General features: G+C 42.5%; 1 pseudogene; it reads right to left on the bottom strand.

Moving 5' to 3' along the window:
* Positions 1 to 1,476: 1,476 nt before the first annotated feature.
* On the bottom strand, positions 1,477 to 2,402 carry LOC115081346 (annotated as a pseudogene).
* Between the last annotated feature and the right edge of the window lie 9,873 nt (positions 2,403 to 12,275).

Here is a 12,275-nt window from a genome sequence, read left to right as displayed (position 1 = left end):
TGACTTGCCATGTCAAGCCTGCCTTGTTTTCTCCAGTCTTTCCTGTCTTACTTTGCCTTCAGCCTTGCCTCGTCCCGGTCTCTCGCTTGCTGCCTGCCACTGACCTCTGTTTTGGTCCTCAACTATACCTTACTCACTTCCTGCCTTGACCCTTGGCCTGATTCTGGTATCTACCTGATCATTGCCTGCCCTGAACCTTGGCCCAGCTGCAGACTTTCTAATTCCAACCACCCTGTGGGATACTCGCCTATGTCCTTCCAGCCCCTGGAACTCAACCTGCAGGGAATGGGTTGATATAGGTGAAGGTCAAGGCTTGTCCCAGGCTAGGACACATTCATCAGCTGCTGGTGTGTGCCTCCTACGCTGTGTCAACCACGCCACAGCACAAGGGTTCACAGCCATTGCACTCCAGAAAGGATGCTGTCTGTACTTATGGTATCCCAAATTACTTAATACCCCTACATTGCCATGATACATAGAAATCCCCAGAGGACAGATGTTTTGTAAATAGTGTGCAAAGGACATATGCAGTAAGTGTGCACAGAGAAAATATATAAGGAGCTTTATTAAGAACAAATCACCCAAAACAGAGAAAACAGCAAGTACACATCACAATTAGAGAGACGGATTTACACAGCCAGGTAGACTGAGTGATGACCCGACATCTGGTGAGCCCAACCTTCTTCCAATTGTCTGACCGCCCCTCCCAATGTAAAAATCCAGCAGAGGTGGGGTGGGGGTGGGGGGTGTAAAGTACTGAACATCAACAAAATCTTCCTTTCCAACCCCAAATATAGTGAGCAGCTGAAATCCCAGGATCAGTCCTTCCCCAGAGTCTAAACACCTCACCAGATCCACCATATCATATTTCTCCAAAGGCTTGGCCAGTGCTGATCTGATTCATATTAATTTATACATTAATAGAGAGATTTATCAAACCACTTAATCATTTTAAAAAGCATGCAGAGGGGATAAGACATCAGTTCACCTCATACCTGATGCCCTCAACTTGGGATTTAGATTCCACATTTTCAGTACAAATGATAATGTTGGAGAATGTGACATAAGGACATAAGAGCTTCCATGCTGAGTCAGACCATGATCCTTCATATGCAACTACGCAGAGATTTCCCCCCTAATTAATAAATACCCCTTCTCCCTGCAAATGTACCTGATCAAGTCATTGCAGTGACAGTCCTCAGCCAGGGACCATGCCCTGAGGCTCCTTACAGTACTCCACAATTGTAAGCCCTGAATACAACCACCGGGTGTCACCCTTGAGCAATGACTACATTTCTCTCCCCAAGGGACTGTGACTGCTTCTCCTGCCACATGTGCAATCCTAGACAACCGAACCTGGGGACTGAACTAGGGAGTTTCTTTTTCACTTTTAAAAGAGAATCATCGCAAGCCCTACTAGATACAGGGCTCTGTCTGATAACCTGCTCTCATTTATACATTATATATTCTCCTAAGCTACTTTCCTATGACTTTCCTCAGTGCATTTTTTACCTCCTTATTCCTCAAACTGTAAATGATGGGGTTCAGCATGGGGGTGAGAGTTGTGTAAAGCACAGACAGGATTTTACCCTGCTCCTGGGAGTATGTCGAGGAGGGTCTCAGATATGTGCAAAATGCTGGCAAATAATACACGGAGACAACAGTGAGGTGAGAGGAGCAGGTGGAGAAAGCTTTACACTTCCCTTCTGCAGAGTGGATCCTTAGGATAGCTGAGATGATGTAGATGTAAGAAATGAGAGTCACAAGGAAGGCAGGCACTGTCATAAATGCACCTACAACAAACACTATGCTTTGTGTGCTGACCGTGTCGGTGCAGGAAAGCTTTAACAGTGGCATGAGGTCACAGAAGAAATGATTGATCACATTAGAGGCACAGAATGAAAGGTGGGTGACAGAAGCTGTGACCGTCTCAGATGGTAGAAAGCTGATGATCCAAGAAGCAGCAGCCAGCAGGATGCAGAAGCTCTGATTCATAATGAGGGACTAGCGCAAGGGGTCACAGATTGCTGCATAGCGATCATATGCCATAGCAGCAAGGATAAATATTTCAGCATAGCCAAAACTGATAAAGAATTGCAGCTGCAGAAAGCACCCAGCAATTAGGAAATCGTCTTATTCCCTGAGAGATGGATTCCCAGCAGTTTGGGGATAATGGTGGAGGTTCCACAGATGTCTGTGAGAGAGAGGTTACTGAGGAAGAAGTACATGGGGGTGTGCAGGTGGGGGTCAACACAGATCACTGTGATAATCACAAGGTTCCCCAGCAGGGTGATCAGGAAGATGAGCAGGAAGACCAAGAAGAGGGGAACCTGCAGCTGAGGATTATCAGAAAGTCCCAGAATAATAAATTCTGTCACCGTCGTCATGTTTTCCATGTCCATTAAGTGTTCATAGGTTTTATCCTAGGAGTTTAAGAAGAAATCATGAATGAAATGTATGTTAAGTACAAATGTAATGGAACATTATAGATGCTGAGAGCTATGCTGGCTATGCTTTGAAAGTGAAGTATCTGACTTTCTCCCCTGCCGTTGAAGCAGAGAGCTATGCTAGATATGCATTGAAAGTAAAGTATCAGGCTTATTTGGTTTGGGAGTAGTAACCGCCGTAACAAGCAAGCTACACTCCGCTTTTTTGTGAATGCAAATCCTTTTTTTTTTTTTCCCCCACATTTCCTCTTACCATTGAAGCTTAGAGCAAAGTTGGATTCGCATTAACCGTGTGTATGTATATTGAATAAGGGTATTATCTCCAGGTAGTAGCCTTCATTCCCGCGAGCCACCCCCTCTTCATTCATGTCCTCTAGATTTGATGGATCCACAGTGTTTATCCCACGCCCCTTTGAAGTCCTTCACAGTTCTGGTCTTCACCACTTCCTCCGGAAGGGCATTCCAAGCATCCACCACCCTCTCCATGAAGAAATACTTCCTGACATTGGTTCTGAGTCTTCCTCCCTGGAGCTTCAGCTCGTGACCCCTGGTTCTGCTGATTTTTTTCTGACAGAAAAGGTTTGCCATTGTCTTAAGACAATTTTTTTTCTGACAGAAAAGGTTTGCCATTGTCTTAAGACAATGACAAACCTTTTCCGTCAGAAAAAAATCAGCAGAACCAGGGGTCACGAGCTGAAGCTCCAGGGAGGAAGACTCAGAACCAATGTCAGGAAGTATTTCTTCACGGAGAGGGTGGTGGATGCCTGGAATGCCCTTCTGGAGGAAGTGGTGAAGACCAGAACTGTGAAGGACTTCAAAGGGGCGTGGGATAAACACTGTGGATCCATCAAATCTAGAGGACATGAATGAAGAGGGGGTGGCTCGCGAGAATGAAGGCTACTACCTGGAGATAATACCCTTATTCAATATACATACACACGGTTAATGCGAATCCAACTTTGCTCTAAGCTTCAATGGTAAGAGGAAATGTGGGGGAAAAAAAAAAAGGATTTGCATTCACAAAAAAGCGGAGTGTAGCTTGCTTGTTACGGCGGTTACTACCCCCAAACCAAATAAGCCTGATACTTTACTTTCAATGCATATCTAGCATAGCTCTCTGCTTCAGTGGCAGGGGAGAAAGCCTGTTACTTCACTTTCAACGCATATCCAGCATAGCTCTCTGCTTCAACAGCAGGTTTTGTCTATTGATAGCTTCTGTTCCTGAGGAACTCAAGTTTAAGGTGTAATTTTTATAAGTGCTGCCACTTATAAATATTAACTTTTTTTGTATAAATAGTTTTATTAGGTTTGGCAGCACAATAAAGAGTAAACAGAAAAAGAATCACAATGCCTAGAAACCCTTTCCTGTGTATCCCTTCCCTCTTCCCAACCAGATAATAATATTAAACAAGTGAGGGGAGAAACACAGCAACAATCATAGAAAATATTCACAATATCTTCCACTACTATACTTAACAAATGCCTAGAAACAGAGAGACAGGTCAGACAATATAAATATTATAAGCATAATACACAATACATAATGTTATCTAAAACTAATCAGAATTGCCAATAAAATGATATTTAAAAGAAAATCTTAAAAGAAAATATTTTAACACAAAGGCAAATTAAGGATTCTAATGATAGAATTAAGGATCTTGAGATAAAGGAGAAAAAAGTTCAGGAATTTAATGCAGCTGTTGTTAAAGATAAAGAAATAATGCTAAGAAGGATAGATTCCCTAGAGAATAATGCCAAGTGTTTCAATTTGAGGTTTCTTAACTTCCCCAGATTAGTAGGGGAAGTATCACTTATTACTCTTAAAAAAAATGTCTGGTGGAAAAGTTTGGCTTTATAACAGGGGATTTACCGGTTATAAATCATTGTTATTTTCTTCCCAAATCTAGAAATGCAAATAATAGAGCTGAAATAATGTTTCAGGGAGATCTTTCCAATTTTTTGGAAGACTCCACAGCAAATGTTATTGATTGGGTAACAGTATTCGTTACTTTTTTCTCCATAAATGACATAAATCAAATAATGAAAAGCTATTTTAATAAATAAAATACCCTATTTCCTTTCTAGAAAAATCAATGAAGATATTTCCAGATTTATCAATTTCCATGCAAGCGAGATGGAAAGCCTTCTTAGCTTACCGCCAAGAAGTGATCTCGCTGGGTTTTTCTTTTTCCCTTCGTTTCCCATGTAAATGCCTGATTAAGAAACAAGATGATATGTATGTGTTTTTTTACACCGGATCAGTTAAAGAATTTTGTTGAACAGATAAGATTACCAACCTCATCCCCAGTGTCTAGCTGATAAATGACAAATTTAGTATAGGATCTATGCCAGTTTTTCTTTTTAAATAAATGTTAAGGTTACATATTCTTCCAATCTTTGTATACTATAAGATCCCCTCAAAATGTTTGAAATGATAATGGAAATGGTGATATGAGTTAAGAGAAATATGGGGAGGTTTCTTTATATGCGAGTTTTCTAACCCAATCCATGTTTTTTTTGTTCAAACTATATAAATGTTTGTATTATTTTGAAAATTATAAATACAGAGTTAAAAAAATGATTAAGAAAACAAACTGAGGCACAGAAGGATAAAGTGGCTCACTCAGAGTCACATACACAGACTGCCAGAGCCGGGGATTAGATCTGAGGCACAGGGAGATAAGGTCACTCACCCAGGGTCATATACTCAGAGACAGAGCAGAGAATGAAAACTTAGAGGCTCTTTTGGTTGTGAAATAATTGGTTACGTATTTCCATTTTTAATCAGATTAATTTGTAGCTGTGTCTCCTTAAACAAGCTTCATCCTACCTCCGGCACATTAGATCCCTGCAGCTCCTCTCCAAGGCAGTGTAAAATATATTTATAGGGAAAAGGACACCGGGGTGATTCATCTCGGCTGCTCTTGGCTAGGAGGAACTGACCCCAGTGGAAGCTTCTGAATAAAACAGTAAATTGTATCTGATGAGAGAACGCAGCTCACAGAAGACATTAAAGTCGCATGTTACAGGATTGCTGCTCCTTACCTGTCCTGCAGCACTGCCTCCTCTCCTCCACTGTGGATCAGGAGAGGGCACTTCAGGTGTCTTAAATGCTTTAAGAAAGGGACCTGGTGGAAAACTGTGCTCTGTGCATCTGGGAAATTAAAAAGTCTCATGGACAATTAATGGAAGTTTGCGGCTCTATGCCTGAATTTTCTAGAAAGTTTAGAAGTGATTGATCTGTGGAAGAGTAAGTGTTGGGTCTCTCATTTTGCTGCAGTAGGAGGCCCCTCAGCACGGATGTGCGGGTGCCGTGAATGCCCATGTGCCTGATGCATGCGTGAAGGCAGCCACCCCCACCGTGCCTGGCCTTGCTTTGGGTGTGCCTTGGTGGATGGCAGGAGGGAGTTCATTGCTCTCACCACCTTATGGGTAATGGTGCTGTCTTCGTGCTGCTGGCATCATGGAAATCCTCTCCACAGCGGTGCCATTGCTGCTCCTCCGGGATGGTCCAACATTGGCAGCGGTGACATCATCAAGACTCACCCCAATGCCAAGTCACCTGATTGGTCCAGAGGAGCATGCAATGCCATCAACAGAGGAGGGGCAGTTGGTGAGAGATTCAAAACCCACCAGCTCCCCTCGGCTCAGGCTCTTCCTCCTCGGCCCTGAAGCAGAGCTGATTCCCCCTGACCACCACACCCCTTTGGTTACCCAGAACTAATTGTAGGTAGATTTATTGCTTGCTTGTTATTAAGTTGTTGTGGTGGGGGCAACCAAATCCAAGAAAGCCTATTGTAACTGGAATCACATTAGAAGGAAGCTGGGAGGTGCTGGTATGGACGAGAGGGGCCTAGGGGCTACCACTCAGTTTGGCCATGTTGGGCCTGAGGCCTTCATGGATCGATAGCTGGATATGTGAGGAGGGGCTCCAGCGGGGCTTGCTATGTAGTGGCCAGGCCGAGACCCCCTATGGTGTTGGGAGCAATACCCCACGGTTCCAACTGGGCAGAAAGAGTCAGAGGTTTCCTGTATAGTGCCTGCTCCCACCTTCCAGTGCTCCAATGGACAGGATTGTGTCATATACCTAAAGGCATTTCATACAATAGCACAAGGACATTTACATGTAAGAGTTAATTTGCTTCGCTAACTCCAGAAAGGGTCACATGTCTGCTTAGCAGTGACCCGTCTTATCGACCATCCCTCCAACATTGTAACTTTTGGATGGATGTTTGGTAAATAGTGTACAAGGGATGTGTGCAGTAAGTGTACCCCGAGGATAACAATAAGGAACTTTGTTACAGACTGAAAATAAATCATTTATGACAGAAAGAGAGCACCAAATAATACCCAACAGAATTAGAGTTACAGACCTGCAAAGCTGGTTAGACAAAAAAATGTATTCAAGTAAAGCGAATGAAGAGATTTCCACTTGGGAACCAAAGAAAAATGTCTTCACTAATTATATTCAATGTCAAGAGAGAAGCAATGATTTTATCTTCCATCTACTCCCAATAAAATTTGAATACGTATTGCTTGATTTTACCAACATTTTTTAGAAGTAATATAAATAAAAATATGTTATAGGAAGGAAAAGGATTTCAGTGGCTGGCAAGTGTTTTCTTCACTGCTTGCACTATTCCAATCACAGATCTTAGAGCCTCCTCTATCCCTATTTCAATTTTATACTGTATGTAATGAACTGTGCATGATGATTGTGAACTTGTGAATTAAACTCCTATCATGCCAAACTTAAATTCAATTCCAAACAAATATGCAGTTATCTCAGATTCTTCTCCAAGCATCAACCATTGTGTTGTACTGAATTAAAATGCTGACGTGTACAGGTTTCTTTATCAGCAGCTTCAGGGCTTTCTCTCTCTTAATATGATTGATCACATTCACTGGACACTGAAATGACAAAGAATTATTAAAACATCATCTCACATCCAAACATTCCCTCTTTTTCTTACTCAACTTACTAACTTGTCAAACTGTTCTTTTTCAGCCCCTGTGGTGAATGCCTTCTACCGTCAGCCATTGGCAAAGGTTGCCGAAATGTGGCATAGCGTCTCAGCTCATTTGAGGATTTTATAGCCGCATGACATTTCAATAGAAATTCAAAAACTCAATGTTTGAGCATCAAACTAATCTATTTAATTATCATTCTCCTTCATTGTTTTTTTATTTTATTTTATTCTGATTAGTTGAATTGAAAGAGCACATCTTATGACTCTTAATATTGCATGGCGGTAACTTTTAGAAACAAGTTCCAATCAGTAAAACTATTTAATCCATGTGGTTCAGGCTATTTAATTAAAAATTTCATCTTTGCTCTGTTTCCCTCAAAATTAAATCACAGTTCCCTCTCCTTGCTTGAAAAGACACATGATCAATTACTGTACATCTGAGGGACTGGAGCTTGTGGCTGGATTCTACATAATGTTGAACTAATGGTGCTATAAAATTACAAAGTTTTACCCACATACATCTTAGAACATGGGCATATAAATGATAGATACAACAAGAGAACTTTTATGTGTTGTAAAATATTGTAGTTTTACAATTCAAAAGCAGCCTCATTGATCAGGAAATAAATAATTGCCTCAAATTGTTAAGACCTCATATACATTCGGGAGATATAGGTCAATTGATAGGAAATAAATATATACCTTAAGTGATTTTTTTTTTGACCTTTTGATATACAATTGAATGTCATCTAATAAATTTTATATCTAAGTCCATACATTCTACAATTTCTCCCAAGGAACTTTAAATGTTAAATAACACTGCTGAGCTGGCTGACCCCTGGGGTAATCCAGAGGTGGCAGGCTTTGTCCAAGAAACAGCGTAGGCATGACAAATTTGGATGGTTACTTCCAAAGGAAAAGACTGAAACCATCACAAATCTCCTCCAATCCCTACGTCACAAAACATTACTTGGCTACGTCTGCTAAATATCCAACTAAAATGACCAAGAAAAACTTACCCGAGAACTTTCCTGCTCCTCAGCTTTCTCACTATTGACTTGAGAGGGTACAAATTCTCCTTCTCAAACTGGCCATGCCTTCAGTCAGATATTTTTATATCATGTATTCCACTTGAAAAAGCACCCAGAATGGGGTACAAAATTATTTTAATAAAATATAGCACGCTTAACTTACAACAATGAGGCATATACACCCATCCCAACACCACAAAATCCCCCTTGCCCCCAGCCCTTCCTGAAATATTCTACCTCCTACAATAATGCTCTCTAAAACGTCCCTCCCAGAAAGACACCTTCTGCTCACCAAAATTAGGCTCCTACGTATCCCTGGAACTTCATACATAGCCCTGCTGTCATACAGTCATAATTTCATCCAATTTATGCCCAAGAACTACTCATCAATCAGGTGAACAGCCATGCCTTCAATTTACACCTAAAAGAGATCACTTATCTGCGTACAAATTCCCCTTCCACCCCAGCCTCATCCTTGGCCAACTCAGAGAGTGGAAGACCCAAGCTGGTGATCACACGGACACCAACAGCGCTGCCACAGGGTCAGCCCCAGACAAAATGCTCTTTAATATCTGTTCTATGGGCTAGCACATTGGCTCACTTGCAATGTGGTGGGCTACCATGTGTGATATATGGGTCTGCTGCTTGAGTCCAGTATCTGCTCCTTGGGCTAGGGATGATACAGAGCCAGCATTTACAGGGTCTTTGTAGGGGGAGATCTAATCATCACTCAACAGCAGCACAATACTGTAATAGCTGGGGATGGAGGTGTGAATAAAGGGTTGTTCTTTAGGGCCTGGTTTCAGGTGAACTGGAAATCCAACAACAGAAGCAGAAACTCAGGCCAAAAGAAAATTGGTTTAGATTTTTATTGAGTTTAATGCCAAATAATGGAGGCATGGAGGAGGTCTTATGAGTGGCTCACTTTGGGCTTAGCTGCCTTGAATTAATTAGCCTGGGCCTGGCCTTGGCTGTAGAAGAAAGATTTATTTGCCCAATGTGGTAACTCTTGTGCAAAATGAGATAGTTATTTTTTTTCTTTTCGTATGTGTTTTGAGGGAAGTGGATAGAGTGGGGAAAGCCAATTCATGTCCATTGCTGGAAAGGAACAATTTCTTTCCCTGAAACTCTGGTAACTTGGAGAGCTGTATGAGACAGAGGTTACGAAGTTCCTTCAATGGTTCTGACTACATCACCTGGAGCCAATCCTGCCATCACCAAAATAATATACACTATCGGGCGGATTTTAAAAGCCTTGCTCGCGTAAATCCGCCCGGATTTAAGTGAGCAGGGCCTTGCGCGCCTGCGCGCCTATTTTCCATAGGCCACCGGCACGCGCAGAGCCCCGGGACTCGCGTAAGTCCCGGGGTTTTTTGGGGGAGGGCGTGTCAGGGGCGGGGCCGATCGACGCGGCGTTTTGGGGGCGGGACGTGACATTTCGGGGGCGGGCCCAGGGGCATGGCCATGCCCTCCGGAACCGCCCCCGGGTCGAGTCTCGGTGCGCCAGCAGCCTGCTGGCGCGCGTGGATTTACGTCTCCCTGGATAAAGGTAGGGGGGGGGGTTTTAGATAGGGCCGGGGAGTGGGTTAGGTAGGGGAAGGGAGGGGAAGGTGAGGGGAGGGTAGGCTGCGTGGCTCGGCGCGCGCCGGCTGCCCAAAATCGGCAGCATTGCGCGCGCCGATCCAGGATTTTATAAGATACGCGCAGCTACGCGCGTATCTTATAAAATCCAGTGTACTTTTGTTTGCGCCTGGTGCGCGAACAAAAGTACGCGATCGCGCATTTTTTAAAAATCTACCCCTATATACACACACACACCTTGAATTGTCTTTTTGTCTCCTAACTGGTGATAAGCAGGTTATAAGCAGGATAAGCAGGTTATCCAAATCAAGAAACCTGTGAGGGAGTCGGTTGGACCATTAGATGACAGAGGGGTTAAAGGGGCTCTTAGGGAAGATAAGGCCATTGCAGAAAGACTAAATGAATTCTTTGCCTCCGTGTTTACTAATGAGGATGTTGGGGAGATACCAGTTCCGGAGATGGTTTTCAGGGGTGATGACTCAGATGAACTGAACGAAATCACTGTGAACCTGCAAGATATAGTAGGCCAGATTGAGAAACTAAAGAGTAGCAAATCACCTGGACCGGATGGTATGCATCCTAGGGTTCTGAAGGAACTCAAAAATGAAATTTCTGATCTATTAGTTAAAATTTGTAACCTATCATTAAATCATCCATTGTACCTGAAGACTGGAGGGTGGCCAATGTAACCCCAATATTTAAAAAAGGCTCCAGGGGCGATCCGGGTAATTATAGACCAGTGAGCCTGACTTCAGTGCCGGGAAAAATAGTGGAAACTATTCTCAAGATCAAAATTGTAGAGCATATAGAAAGACATGATTTAATGGGACACAGTCAACATGGATTTACCCAAGGAAAGTCTTGCCTAACAAATCTGCTTCATTTTTTTGAAGGGGTTAATAAACATGTGGATAAAGGTGAATCGGTAGATGTAGTGTATTTGGATTTTCAGAAGGCGTTTGACAAAGTCCCTCATGAGAGGCTTCTACGAAAACTAAAAAGTCATGGGATAGGAGGCGATGTCCTTTCGTGGATTACAAACTGGTTAAAAGAGAGGAAACAGAGAGTAGGATTAAATGGTCAATATTCTCAGTGGAAAAGGGTAAACAGTGAAGTACCTCAGGGATCTGTATTGGGACCGGTGCTTTTCAATATATATATAAATGATCTGGAAAGGAATACGACGAGTGAGGTTATCAAATTTGCTGATGATACAAACTTATTCAGAGTAGTTAAATCACAGGCAGACTGTGATACATTACAGGAGGACCTTGCAAGACTGGAAGATTGGGCATCCAAATGGCAGATGAAATTTAATGTGGACAAGTGCAAGGTGATGCACATAGGGAAAAATAACCCTTGCTGTAGTTACACGATGTTAGGTTCCATGTTAGGAGCTACCACCCAGGAAAAAGATCTAGGTATCATACTGGATAATACTTTAAAATCGTTGGCTCAGTGTGCTGCAGCAGTCAAAAAAGCAAAAAGAATGTTAGGAATTATTAGGAAGGGAATGGTTAATAGAACGGAAAATGTCATAATGCCTCTGTATCGCTCCATGGTGAGACCGCACCTTGATTACTGTGTACAATTCTGGTCGCCGCATCTCAAAAAAGATATAGTTGCGATGGAGAAGGTACAGAGAAGGGCAACCAAAATGATAAAGGGGATGGAACAGCTCCCCTATGAGGAAAGGCTGAAGAGGTTAGGGCTGTTCAGCTTGGAGAAGAGACGGCTGAGGGGGGATATGATAGAGGTCTTTAAGATCATGAGAGGTCTTGAACGAGTAGATGTGACTCAGTTATTTACACTTTCGAATAATAGAAGGACTAGGGGGCATTCCATGAAGTCAGCAAGTAATACATTTAAGACTAATCGGAGAAAATTCTTTTTCACTCAACGCACAATAAAGCTCTGGAATTTGTTGCCAGAGAAGGTAGTTAGTGCAGTTAGTGTAGCTGGGTTCAAAAAAGGTTTGGATAAGTTCTTGGAGGAGAAGTCCATTAACGGCTTTTAATCAATTATACTTAGGGAATAGTCACTGCTATTAATTGCATCAGTAGCATTGGATCTTCTTGGTGTTTGGGTAATTGCCAGGTTCTTGTGGCCTGGTTTGGCCTCTGTTGGAAACAGGATGCTGGGCTTGATGGACCCTTGGTCTGACCCAGCATGGCAATTTCTTATGTTCTTATGTTCTTAAATATGTTTAGTAAATAAATAAGGTAAAGAAGCAACCTATTCCAGGC

Source organism: Rhinatrema bivittatum, unplaced genomic scaffold (assembly GCF_901001135.1).
Source record: "Rhinatrema bivittatum unplaced genomic scaffold, aRhiBiv1.1, whole genome shotgun sequence".
NCBI lineage: Eukaryota > Metazoa > Chordata > Amphibia > Gymnophiona > Rhinatrematidae > Rhinatrema > Rhinatrema bivittatum.
The sequence above is the reverse complement of the archived record's forward strand: the minus strand, read 5'-3'. Positions and strand labels throughout refer to the sequence as shown.